A 13,988-nucleotide genomic window follows, 5' to 3' on the forward strand; every position below is an offset into this window, starting at 1 on the left:
ACTGTTTTGTGAGAAGCATTACCCAATCTGTGGCCAATGGTTTGGTCTGGCAGTGGAGGACACACGTGCATAGATGTGGAGGTTTCACATTTTGGGCTGGTTCAGCAGAGGAGTCTTGGACTGACTGTATGGATGGAGCCGTCTCCTCTTCCACAGGTAGGACCTCCAGCTTTCCACCAGGACTCACCTTGACTTGGGAGGAGGGGCACAACAGACAGACAACGATTCCACCAAAAGAAATTCACTGTAGAAAAAAATTCAGTAGATAATATTCTATAAGCACATTAAAAATTGTGTGGGTTGACAGCTAAAAAATCTCCTTTGAAAAAAGGACTAGCAAGGACAAATGCCCAAATAATATACTTACTCTGCTTTTGTCCACAACCAGTGCTGTGAGACTGGCAATTCCTGTCTTCAGGGAAATCTCCACTTCTCAGTCAGAAGCTTTTAAACCTTAGACATTCACTACAGTGCAAATGATTGTAGTCTGGTCTTTGCTAGGAAAACTAGTGAAAACCATCACCCCAAAGCCTATGTTCTGCAAGCCTGTGTGCTTATGTGTATGCGATTTTGTGGTCACCTATGTGATGCTGGCAGTATGGATGTAGGGATGAGTCCCTTGCTCCCACGTGCAGGAATGCTGATGAGGACAGACCTGCAAAATAATCATGATCATTTCACAGTTATCCTGTGCTGTGTGCTGTGTTTTACCCACTCGTTGTATTGCTTAAGTCTGCAGCCAATTTTGATACTGTATGAACAGAGTGACTGCCAGTGTGGGTCTAGAGCCTCACTGCAGCCCTGTGGTGCTGCTGTAGTAGTAACAGATGGCATTGAGATGCTAAGAGCCATACACTATGCATTTGGAGGTGTATAGTATAGAGGTTCAAAGGGAGAGTGCAGAACCCACCTTGGACGTGGTTCTCCAAAGGCAAATACACAATAATAGGGAAAAAACTGTTCAGTCAATCAGCACAAATGTGGATTGGCAAAAACTTACAGTACTGGCTACCTGTGAGTAGCTTTGAAAGGATACAGGACCATCAGATGCCTTGGCTATACATTGAAAGGTTTGCAATTAAAAAAAACAAAACAAAACAAAACAAAACAGCAAACCTCCTTTGTACTGGAAGTTTGCTTTTTTTGGTCTGTAAAGGAGACTGAGAGTATGTAAGGGGCAGGGAAAGAAGCAGCTGAGTGCTTTTAAAGCAAAAAAGAAGAAATAGTGAGGAAAGCTGCAGAGAAGCATAAGAGCTGCACTCTTCCCTCTGCAGGATAGAAGTGTAAGGAGGAAATACACAGTGAAGGATGATTACCCCAGAACAGCTGATTTTACAAAGTGCATTGCTAAGGACTCTCTATGTCATGCTAATGCTCGGACAACATCAGCCATTACAATTTCTTATTTAACAAATTTAATGATGGGGGAACCTCACCCTTCTGCCTTTTTATCCCCAAGCAGGATAAATCACTGGCTTAATATCACACCCCAGGCATCCTCTTCTGGCCCAGGAAGAGGGCACTAAAGTAAATGTCTTGAGCCATACGTTCCCTGCTTTGTTCACCTTATGCTAGGTGGTTTTCCCCACGGTTCCCTGTAGGGGAAGGGCTCAGAAGGGTGGTCTGCCTGCCTGCGAGCCTCACCAGGCTGGGTTCTCCTGGCGTGGGCTCTAAAGCTCTGTCCAGTCTAGCTTGGAAATGTGAAACGTAGTTCAACATAAAGGAACTGGATGAAGTTGCATCCTAGGATGGGCTGTCATCCAATGGCAAGTGTGTTAACCTCATGGGAGTTTCTTAGCCGGGCCTCACCCTGACGGTGCTGCTGGAGGTGAGCCACCACCCCTGCAGCAATGAGCCCGGCAGCAGGAGCAGTGAAATCTCCCCACCTTGTGCCAGGAGGCAGTTCCCTCGGTTGTGGGAAGCAAGGCTAAAATCTTTAAAAAGGTTTCCTGCTGTGGAAAGAATTTTGGGTCTCGGGGCTCAAAGCTGGAGGAGACGTGCTTGGTGATCCCCTCAGGCCGGGAGGGTACATACCGGAGGGGAGAGGCAGGAGGTCTTCTTGGGTGCACCTGAGTTTCCTGCATGAGGAGGGTTTGTTTGCTTTGTATTTCTTTGTAGAGAACGGATGTAAACAGAGGAGAATGTGATGAGTAATTGCAGGTGTGTTTTGGTTTCATCTGTTTGCTATCTTAGCTGCACCAAAAAAAGATGCTAAAATAAACCTTTTCCTTAAGGGAAGATTTACAAGGTGGGGTGCCTGCAGTCTTCCTGGCTTGCTGCAGACATCTTGGTCTTACCCCAGCTCTTGGACTTCTCCTTGTAATGCAATCATCAGAGAGGATATAAAGCTATCAGTGATTGGTAGTAAGGAAAGTCATTCAGATCCAGATACCTGAGGAGGTCTGGGAACGTTTCTGCTTTACCCCTTATTATTCCATCAGGCTATTCTTTACCATCAACAGCTTCATTCTCAACTGCTGAGAAGTGTATTTTGCAGACCACAGGTTCAATATCACCAGACAGTGGGGAAGCTGAATGGTTTTAGGGTGTCTACAAATCATATAAGGCAAATACCACGTTTTCTTTCAAACCAAAAATGTCAAATGCAAAAGGTCAGATCAGCCCCAGCAAAATCAATATTATTGTGATCTGCGTATGCATATAGGATGGACCACGTATATTCTTCAGATCTTAGCAGTGAAACCGAGAAGTGAAAAGTGAAGAAAGACAGAGAAGGGGCCCCTGGGGTGCCATGATACTGTTTCAGTGACCTCTTAGAAGGAGACGTAATGGTGCAGCCTATCCAGGGGACAGCTATAACTGGTTACACTTCTTCAGACTGAGTATACCTAGTTTTTCTGCACAGGTGCAATTTCTTCCTTCAACACTAAAAGTTATCAAGGTGGATTGCTTCAGCAATCATAGATTTTAAAATGTCAGAGAGCTCAAATGCCCTGTGGAATGCAATCAAATTTCCGTGGACCAGGTGCATAACTGAATAAAGAAGATAATGTAATAATTAGAATAATCTTGTGATTAAAATCACAAGATGCTAGCAGGTAAGAGATGAGAGTGTGTTGGGATGTGATGTCAAAGAACACCTGCTTACTGGCCATGGAAAGTCTTACGCTCCTGGATGGAGCCTCTGACTGTTCACAGATTAAAGTTATAAAAGAAAAGAGGGAAAAAGTGAGATGAGCAGGTGCTCTGATGCAAGATGGAAAAGAGAGGAACTGTGTATAGACAGACTTGGCTGTTTTCACATAAATTTGTCCCTGGAAGGAAGAAATGTGTAGCGGATGGCTAGTGTTATGTCTTAATATATTTACCCTGGTGAAAAGTTCAGTGGGTCTTCCAAATGTTCAAGCTGGTAAGACAATAAATTACTGTGATATGCTAAGAGTTTTGCAGGGTTGTCAAACGAGGAGCAGCAAGCCTAGCTGATATTTACAGGCAAGTGTCTTAGGAGTGAGCTGTCTCAGCATAGATAGTGAGAGTATCACGGTCTCCCCTACTCACATGGGATTTGGTACCTTGTTATCCCCTCCACAAAGGACAATAGAAGCACAATCTCCCAGAAACAGCAGGCTTTACAGGGTGACTTACAAGGGGAGAGGACATCCAGCTACCCTGTGGTACTCCTGCCCTTGGACCGCTAAGCATTACAGCTTAAGAAAAGCTCTTTTACCTTTGTTCAGGACCTGTGTGTTTATGCAGGCTGTGTGTTCAGAATCGAGGTGCAATACAGAGTGCAATGAACAGTTTTTCAAGGCTCAGTGATAATGCTGAAGGCCAATCTTTTCCCCCTCTGGTGGTATCACCGATTCCACTTCCTTCCTGTATTTCTTCACCCGTCACTCTCCCTCATCATGGAGGTTGCACCTTGGTGTGTCTGGCAAATTAAACTTAAAGGCTTTTTTCAGGCGTTAATGAGGTGAGCTGCTTTTCCAGCTATGAACACTCGGTGCGTTTCTATATAAGACCCTTGAACATCTTCAGCACTTTTACTAAGCTGCACAGTGTTATTGATTTCTCCAGCTTCTGCTGTGCAGGGTTTGTGGTAAAAAGCAATGACTCAGCTGGTGTGCTCAGTGGAGCCGTTTTACATGCTCAGACTGTGCTGCTGTTGCTGCTGAGTGGTTAAAAAAATCCCGAAAGGCAAGCCTTTCAATTTGTTTGAAATAACGTGTGGGCAGCAGCAAGGTTTTCTGGCAATTTCGCAGAGATTATTGCAAATACTCTTAATGGCAGGCCAGATTCTGGGGGATAACCCTTAAAGGGGAGACAGAGAGCAGGGCTTCAACTTCCTTCTTGGTCAGAACATGGAGCACTGAAGGTAAGAACAATCCTACCCCACAAGCTGGGGCGTTTGGAAGAGGGGATGCCTGGGAATGCTGGCTGAAGGAGTGTCGTGACTAGCAGGGCAGAATTGTGCTGGTGATCACAGCTCTCTACCTGCAACCCTTTGCTGCCTGCCTGCTGGTGGCAGTGATTCACTGAGCCTGACCACTGTTCTTAACGCTGTCCCGCAGGAAACCTGCAGATGTGAAATGCTTGCCATCACAAGCCAGAACAAAGCTCAGACCTCTCTGAAGCTGTTGGAGAGGAAATTCAGTAAGTGTGCAATCTGAGCAAGGGGAAGGAAAAAAATATGGCTGTCCTGGCAGGAGAGGTGGGGATTGTTTATAATTTTATGAAAGATAAATAAGCTGTTCCTGCCTGTGATCCTGCTTATCTGTAGAGCAAGACGCATAGAAGCTTTCAGATCACCACAGATTCATCAAAGTGTAGGTCATAAGGCACCACTTGAAGGTCTCTATTTCAACCTCCTGCTAAAATCATGCTTATCATCAACACTTCATGAAGTTACTCATGGCTTTGTCCAATATTTTTAAATATCAAACCTCCCCCCCAAGGGATGGAGATTCTACAACCTCACTGGACAACGTATTTTGGGGCTGCACTATCACCTCAGTAAAGATGTCTTTTCTAATGTCCATCCCAAACCTCTCAAGCCAGAATTTGTGGCCATTTCCCCTTGTCATATGGTCTGCCACTACCAAGAATTTGAGTCTATCATCTTTGCAACTGTCTTCTGAGTAGTCGTAGGCTGCTGTTAGATCCCCCCCAGCCTCCTCCTCCTCAGACTAAACAAGTCCAACCTTTCCTTACAGGACACCTCCTAAACATCTTCCAGGCCTCTGACTCTCCTGATAACCCTCCATTGGATTGCCTCCAGTTTCTCAATGAACAAACAACTTGGAAAGCCTGAGACTCCCACCAGTGGAGCAAGATCAGGACTTCTGAGTGTCTCTGGATATGGAACTGAAGCACTCAGGGTATGCAGGCTCCCCACCACAACACTAGGAGACTGCACCGTGAGACCACAACTCTTATCTCCAAACGCTTATCTGGGATTCAGGGGTCTGTAGCAGGTAGCGAGATGTACCAACAGGCACTTAGGTCTATGTTGCACATAGGAAACAACCTGGGTGCATTGAAACGAAACTGTTTTTTTCACCAAGCTTTTACATTTTGGCACCTTGATGTTCTTCTGTCCCAGTAAAACTTCTGAGATCATATGGGTTACTTCAGGGCAAGGGTGCTGGCTGGTGAAAGCACTACTTTTGAAGCGCTTAACCCATGTATGCACTCTGAATTGCTCAATAGCACTGCCTTGCACAGCAGAAATGGAAAAAACCAGAGAACAGACTGACCTGAATTCAAAAAGCCTGACAACAAGCTCAGTTGTTGAAAGACTGCAACACAGAAAGCTCACAGCAGGATCTCTGAAGCAAGGAGACCTAGGATTTTGGAAAGAAGCATGGACATACTGACTCGTTGTCCGCAGGAATCGCTCAAGTATTGCTAGGTCCATTATATGTCAGTGAGACCTCAAACTGCCAATGTATGAAAAACATTTTCAATGTGTATTTAACAGTTTTGTAATGGCAAGAAAACATTCTCACCCCTCTGAATCCTAAGAGAGTTGCTGTGGGGAAACAGCAGAGCTGCTCTCTTTCAAGGTTTGTGCTCTCCCTGCATACAATGACCTTGGCAAAGGTACAGAAGAAACCTTTTATCATAGAAATGGGTTGTTCTTCATTTATTTCAAGTTTAGGCATAAATACACTTTCTCTCATCAGATACACAGATTTTGAAATTCCACTTTTTTCCTCCCTCTTCAATAAGAGGATTTTCAAGTGCAGAGAAAAACCACATACTCCAGCTGTTTGGTTTCTGCTGCCCTCCTACAGCATCCCAAGATAGTAGATAAAAAGCTGTTGTTTTGAATCCTCTTTTCTGAGTCCAGTACTCAAATTGCAATTAAAGTTAGTATCTACATTGGCAATTTTAGCTTTCTGGTAATTGAAACCAATTCTTCTTAGCCACACATGTAAAGATGCAGTATTCCTTCATCTGAGAATGCACAGGAATGGTATTGAAACACAGATGATGGGAATTTGGAGAATTCCCAACTTAAACAGAAGATTTGCTATGCTGGATCAAACAGGTTTCCTATCCCACCCCTCTGCCCTCTCCAATCAGGACTGCTGCATTTGGTAATGACTGTGGTTCATGTGTCTGAGGGAAATGACAAAACGTATCTGTAACTGATGTTCCATGCCAGCAGTGCAACACTGTAGGTGGAGAGAAGGCAATTTCCTTCTGACCTTGGAAAAGAACAGCTTAAGCATTGAAGTTGCTGTTACGCAGACCAACAGGCGCTGTAGTCAGTTTTAAAAATGCATCCCTTCTTATGGAAAAAAGAAGCTAATACGGCAGTTGAAGGTTGTAGTACTGTCAAGAAACATCAGGCAGTGCTATTATAGATAATCAACCAGATTTTATTTAATTAAATGTCTGGACATTTACATCTTGTAGAAGCTTGTGTTATAAAATGCAGATCTCTTTCAGAGTTGCTTAACTTTTTATTCTAGCCCAATGCCTCCACACATTTCTGACTAGAATTATTCCTTCTTGCTGGAAAGCTGCCTGTGGGGTGTACCATTGAGAGCATAACGAGAGCCACCTCTGGGTACAATGAGTCCTTTCCCTAGTAACTTCCACCCGGGAGTAACTCTAAAAGTCCTTGCAGGATTAGCCTGCAGTTACCCAGAAAGAGATAGAGCTGGTCATGTTTTCAAAGGAGCGATCATGTATCTTGCTCATACCACAATATTCATGAAAGCAAGCAGATTACAAAACCCCACTTAATCTTGTACAGGCTGTTATGGTGAATGGCCATATAAATGTATTTTAGATAACCGCATTCATTCAGTCCCTTAACCCCACCACTTTTCTTTTTAGTCAAGCATTACAGTTACAAAGTTCGTGATAGAAACATCTGATGAAGCCTTTAGGTTAGAAATTAGGTGGCTTTGCCAAGTTGCTTCGTCTGTGTATTCATTGCCCTGAAAACGACTTAATTCCGTTTAGATAATCCTGGCGGTATAATTACTGCACTGTATCATATGAGCAAGTTCATCAGTTGTGAAACAAAACATTGACATTATCCCTTTTATCAGTTTTCACTGGTCACCTGCATGCCCATGTCTTTACAGGCAGTGACAGCAGCAGCCACTCTAAGAAGGTTTGTTCACAGAAACACATGACTGATGCCAAATATTTGCCCACTTCCAAAAGATTTTTTTATTTACCTTTTTGTTACACAGTGTTAATGTGATTTTCATTAGCCCCTCTTGAAGGGCTAATCAGTACAAGCTACCTGTGCACACATCACACTGAGGGACTTATCGGTAGATTATTGACATGAAAGAGGTACCAGAGCTACCATTACAGCAACACATATTTACAGGGAAGATGTGGTATAATACACAAGTCAAAGCCTTTCCAATTATTGTATGGCTCTTCTGGCTCACTTTACTTGCTGGTTTTGCTTCAGAAGAGGTTGCTCTTCCTTGCAGGTGGCATAGCACATGAAGTCAGAATGAAGACAGCCATATTTCCCATACAGCTAAACATCCATCTCCAGCCGTTTAGTGGTGCAGTAGTTCCTATGAGTGTAGACCACTGTTTTTGTTCAGGTTCTGGCTCTCCCTTTTACTGTGCCCCAGCTATTGCCATGCGTAGGAGAAGGAAAGCAGGTTCTGGTGCCAGCAGCTTCCTCCACTGGTCTGTCCCTGGACAGGCTCCTGGGTCATCACACACACCACCACAACAGCTGAGCTGGCCGGGGTCCAGTCATGTCTGTTCCTCATTCTTTCTTCATGTCTGGCATCCTCTCAAAAGAGTTTCTGGCAGGCAATGAGCACCGAGGGTCAAAATTCATCACAAAGATGGTTTGCAGAGAGCAGCCTGGCAATCTGCATCTTCCCAAGCAACCCAACTGCTGACCAGAAATGCAGGCGTTTGAGGCAGACCTGGCTTTAGCCGTTCTCCATCTTTTGTATCTGGTATTTCCTTTTCTTTCCTAAAATGCTGTCCCTCCTCCCATGTGGTGTGGGAGAGAGCCATAGCAGTCCGTGCCATGCAAGGATGTGGGCAGAGGCAGCACAGCTTGGGAGAGACATCCCTGCTCATCTGGGCACGCTGCTTCCTGAGGCTGTCAGCAGAGCAGAGAGCTGCGGGCACTGGGTCTTGAGGCCATCTATAAAAAGAGAGAAGACTGTCAATTGTAAAGATTGCTGGCCTTAACGAGAGGAACAGAACTCTCGGCTTCCACTGACTTTCCCTGGGAAAGTAGTTCACAGACACTTGTGCATTTATTGTTTCCTCTCTTGATTGGACCATAAAATAGAATAAATACAACATAGACAGATAGAGAAACAGGTATATTTTTTTTCTGGCAGGCTTTCACTTTACAAGCCATATACTGGGTTAAGGCAGCTGCTAATAAATTTCCACATAAAATTCAATTGTAGCCCTATGATAAGAATTGATCTTTTAAAATCTTGTCTTCTGCAAAGGCATCTTTTTCTGAGGAAAAGATTCCATAATGTCTTTAAGCCAGCCAGAGGCAGACAACAAGAAGGCAAGGGGAAGGCTTTCCTCCTGAGTTCTACTTAAACCTTGCAGTGTAAGACCTCTTCTTCTGAGCTTGCAGAGGCACACCATGGTTCACCTCTGTTTAAAACCCCAACACAATGTCTACCCAATGAAAATCTCGTAGGCATTATACAGATAGGGATGGGACTCTGCTAAATCTTCTAAGCACTGATGCAGTTCTGTCATCCTCTGAACACTTCAGCAAATTAATACTACCCTAGCCTCTTATAGTGAAACGTGATTCTCCCCATTTCAGATGTAAAGCACAGCAACAATAAATGGCTTTACAGGCATAAAATAATGTCTGCCACACACCTAGATTTTGAACCCAAACGGCTGGTGTCCCAGGTGAAAGTGTCTCCCCAGGCCAACAGACTGGCTGAGTGACAGAGCACCCAGGACCTGCATCCTGCTCCCGCTGCTGGGTGCCTTGCGTTAAGTACGGTACATCAGCCAGGGCTGCTCACAGGGATGGCACGGATTGCTGCAAGTGAAAATTGTCCTCTTCTGGGGCTGGAGTAATACCTATTATTTGCTACACTAGAGTTGTTCAAGAGTAAAGGACTCAGAGGTTAAACCCATTAAAAACACGGGAAAAGTACAGGACCAGGGAAGCACCATTTGCATTCATACTAAATATCATCAAGGAGTCTTAAATTCTTAGGGTTTATACATGATGAAGAAACTTTGCAGATCTTGCTCCCCCCTGCCCCTTAGCGGAAGCACAATTTAAAAATATAATTGAGAGATTAAAAAGACATCACCTTGCATTTTTTATATATCTGTGTCAGGTGCCAACTAAGTTAAGCTTTCTCTTAACAAAGATCCTGTTTCCTCCAGCTGATCAGAGGCTTTCTGTGCCCACATCTGACTGGCAGAGTAATGCTATTTCTTAAGGACTGAAACTTTTCACAGCAGGGTGCTGGGTTTTGTGCAAAGTCATTCAAGCAGGTCCACAGCTCTGCCATGGCACTTCTGCTTTTGAGGGGTTTCTGCTCGATAGCCTGGCCTCATTTTACCGCAACCCCGTAGGCTTGGTACCCGTGCTCAAGGCTGACCTCTCTGGGTTTAAGCTGGAAGCCATGCTGGTTTCAGCTGGTGTTGATGGGGTGTATGTGTGTGTGTGTGTGTGTCCATAGCCACTTGAATATTGCTTTTCCAGGAATAAGACACTATCTTCTGTGTCTGCCTCTCTCAAATAGCCTTTTGAGAAAGACAGGCTCATCTGCCCTGAGCTACTGCTGCTGCATTTCAGCTGCCGCATTGTGCGAGCTGCGGTGACCTGGACGTACCTAATTCCTGGGCTCAGCCAGCAGGTTTTCTCTGTGTGCTTCCTCTAGCTCTTTTCCTTCCCAAGACACCTTAGAAGTTTAGACAGAGACAGGTTATGAACAAGAACTGGGTGAGGGAATTGGAAGAGGACAGAGCTGCACTGGCATTGCCTCGTGGCAGGGCTTGTCAGGGGGAGCAAGGCAGAGCACTGCGGTCTCTCAGTCCATCTTCTGCCCTGCTGCCTTTACAGCAGATTTGGGAAGCTTCCTGGAGAAGGTCAGAAGGTTTCTATAGGAGAAAGAAATTAAAATATTCAGAAATTTTGCTTCGGTTAGATGTAGTTGCTTTCTCTTTCTCTCCCTCTTTTCTTAAAGGAATCTGTTGCCTAAACATTGCTGTGCTTTTGTCTTCAGTTCTATTCTGCTCTTACTTGAAGGCAGAAATTTCGCTCAAGAGATTTATGGCAATAGAAAATAGAAGACAAAAGTTTCATTGATGATTTCAGACAACAAAGGAAAAACTGAAAAAGAAGGTAATTAAAGTAAAATCCTGAAAGCTCTTCATTCTACAAGGTTAAAAAAGTGTCTCTAAATCCCAGTTTAATTTTTCTTGTCATGTTGACTATCCAGCTCCAATGAATAGACAAAATGTTCCAGTGTATCCCCCTTTATGTATGTATTTTTAATTCTTTTTCCTGCACTTACATTACAAAAGGTTGAGAAGCTGCAAGTGGGTTTGGGCACAAAGGAAGGGTCTTTGCTCTGGAGTCTGATGCCTATTAGGTTTAAACCTGTTTGAAATGATGAATTGCAATCTATTGTAGTTAAATATAAATCATTAATTAATGAAGTATTATTAACAAAGCAAACCAAGAACGGTTTGTAAATTTTATATTTCCTTTTACAGAAATTTCCCTGCAATGAGGAAACTGTCTTCTAGCCCTTAAAGACTGCCAATCATGAAAGGCATTTTTGAGTTTCAGATGTGAGAATCACATTCATTTATGCAATGTAATATTATATTATTTGAAGTTTAGAATTATTGTATGAAAATTTTATGCAAGAATTCTACGAGTAAAACCCATATTTCTCTCACTGCAGATATTTTTCTACACTTCAGTTCCAGCACAAATATGCACATGAGCAGTATCACTGAATTACTGGAATGCATAGAGTATACATCACTTGATAATCTTGGTCTGACAAACTACACCAGAGATTATCATCTTGAGCACTCTGGCATTAAGAAGATTCTTTCTTACAGTGAAATTTCCACCCAGGAGGGAGTAGTTGAATTTATTAAATGTTGCTCAGATTTTAATTCTTAGGAGTCAATTGATTCTTTCCCACATGGCACTTTGAAGGGCAGCTGGTGAAAATTACTTTGGGGCAGAAGGTACTTGCCTCTGGGAGACCTTAACAAACCTAAAGGCTTCTTCAGTTTGGAGAAGCATGACATTGCCCAAGATAGTTATAGTAACAGATGATTACACCAAGGCAAAACAATGTTTTTTTGCTTGCACGCTATTGTGCACTGCCTATTCCCTTCTTTACAATCCCCTCATTGCATAGAATCTGCTCGTTATAACCTGTCACTGAGCTACAGAATGTGCCTGCCAGGATCCAGCGCCCAAGGGTACAAACCCAGGTACAATTGCTTTTTCCTCTTGCACTCATACAAAGGCAGCTAGTTGCCCAGTGCTCCAAAGCAAATGCAATAATCCCTTAAAACTCAGTAACTGCTGGGCTTTAGAAAGGAAGAATTTGTGAAGGAAAAGTGTTTTCTTCTAGGCTCTGAGGGGAGGGAGAACGAACAATGGCTTTGCTGCACAACGACGATTTGCCTCGCAGCAGCATCCAAATGCCAGTATTTCGTCAGCAATGCAAATATTTTCTGCACCTCGTGTCTAGCCAGAGATTAATTGTTAAAGTACATCTTTGTATTAGGACACAGGAGAGCATACCCTGCAAAAGTACGTAGACACAGTAGCCTCCACCTTGCTTAGGGAGCAGCATCAGCAGTAGTCTACTAAGCTGTATGCAGAATTATGTCATTTACTCCCTCCTAAGGAGGGTTTTTACAAGCTTTCCTCTTTATGTTAGTGCTAATTCTGTAACATGGATCAGGAATAAAGCTGAAGCTCAGCAATCTCTTTAGCCCATTGCCTTCCAACTTCCCAAGACCCACTGTCAGTAACAAATAGATAGGTTCAGGTTTATGTCTTCAGCTCCCTCTCCTCTTAAGTGGAGGAGAGTGTTTGCATGGGTTTTTTGTAGCTGTCCTTAACCAAAGCCCAGTGCTCTAACTGGTTAATCCTCACCACTTCTCTGTGCACACATAATACAAACAGCCAACTTTCCCAATATTTTAGTGTCTTCTTTTCTGTTTGCATAACCCCTGTGAGGTTTGCAGGCAGCATCTAGTTCCCTTGGGAAGGTGGCAAAATGACAGCAAATCAGGCTCCTTGCTCTATAATTTCCCAAAGATCAAAGTTTAGTTATCATTAGAATGTAAATGTCACAGTATTGTGAAACTGGTGCATCAGGACAGAACATATCTTCCTCTCTGAAAGTGTTTCCATGTAATATGACATTTTGGTAACATTTGAGGGAGGACTTTTTTTTTCTCTTTAATGATCTTTCTCAGCTTTTTTGGCCAGCATAATTATGCTGCTCCTACCTGCTAAAATAACATTTTAAATAAAGGATTTCACAAAACTTTTTTCTTTTTCAAACTGGGTCCAACATCCACCTTGTTATTTTATTTAATCTGTTTCTCAAGGCAAGAAAAAAGGGGTTGAGTTCATGAATATTAAGAAAGCATGGCTCCTGATCTGTTTATAAATATTCTCAAATTACCAACATACCACAGCAAAAGTTGGGTTGCTGGAGTGTATGGGAACAGGGGATCCACTTGAGAAAAACAAGAAAATCCAATAAAATATTTAGTCCTTTGAACAATAAAATTGTGTATCTTAAACTTGCCCCTGTGAATCCATTACAACTACAAAAATGACAGTCCATAAAATAACTCATCTTTGTCCAAGGACACAAACAGCTGGTGACCCTCAATCGGTACAATTTCTTGGGCTTTGTTTTTGAACTCAGTCCCAGATTGCATCAGAAGTCACTGTTTTTTAAAGCTCCTCTAAAGGCGAATTGCACGCTGTATGCCATATATTAATAATGTAGCTATCAATACACAACAAAATATAATGTGAGAGAATAACAGCTTGCAATCTGAACATCAAGCATATTTTATCAAAGCTATGATCCCCAGCAACCATTCTCAATGGCAGGATTTTTCTCATTTTTTCAAGCCCACCAGGGCAATGCAGTTCAGCTGAGATGTTTCAGGAGACAGCAGAAGGCAGTTTTCACTAATTTAAGTACCAGGGTGCTTTAGTGAGATTTCATTTCAGAACTGGCCAGAGCAGAAATGGAAGTGTTTCAAAGCAGTCGTCACTAGTCTGCTTCCCTTGTGTCAGTATAATTCACTGAGTGTTTCAAACCCTCTACAAACCCAAATCCCACCTGAAGCACAGAACAAGGCATGCGTATGAACATCGGTTGTCTTCGTTCAAGAGATGGGAGGTAAGGGGGAAAACCACCAAATCTTAGGTTTATTCTTCTTCCATTTGAAATAAGAGTATTGCTTTTGTGAGATGATTGAATCCTGACCTGCATAGACCACCTCCAGTGTGAGAC

This window comes from Falco biarmicus, chromosome 3 (genome assembly GCF_023638135.1).
Source record: "Falco biarmicus isolate bFalBia1 chromosome 3, bFalBia1.pri, whole genome shotgun sequence".
NCBI classification, from domain to species: Eukaryota; Metazoa; Chordata; class Aves; order Falconiformes; family Falconidae; genus Falco; species Falco biarmicus.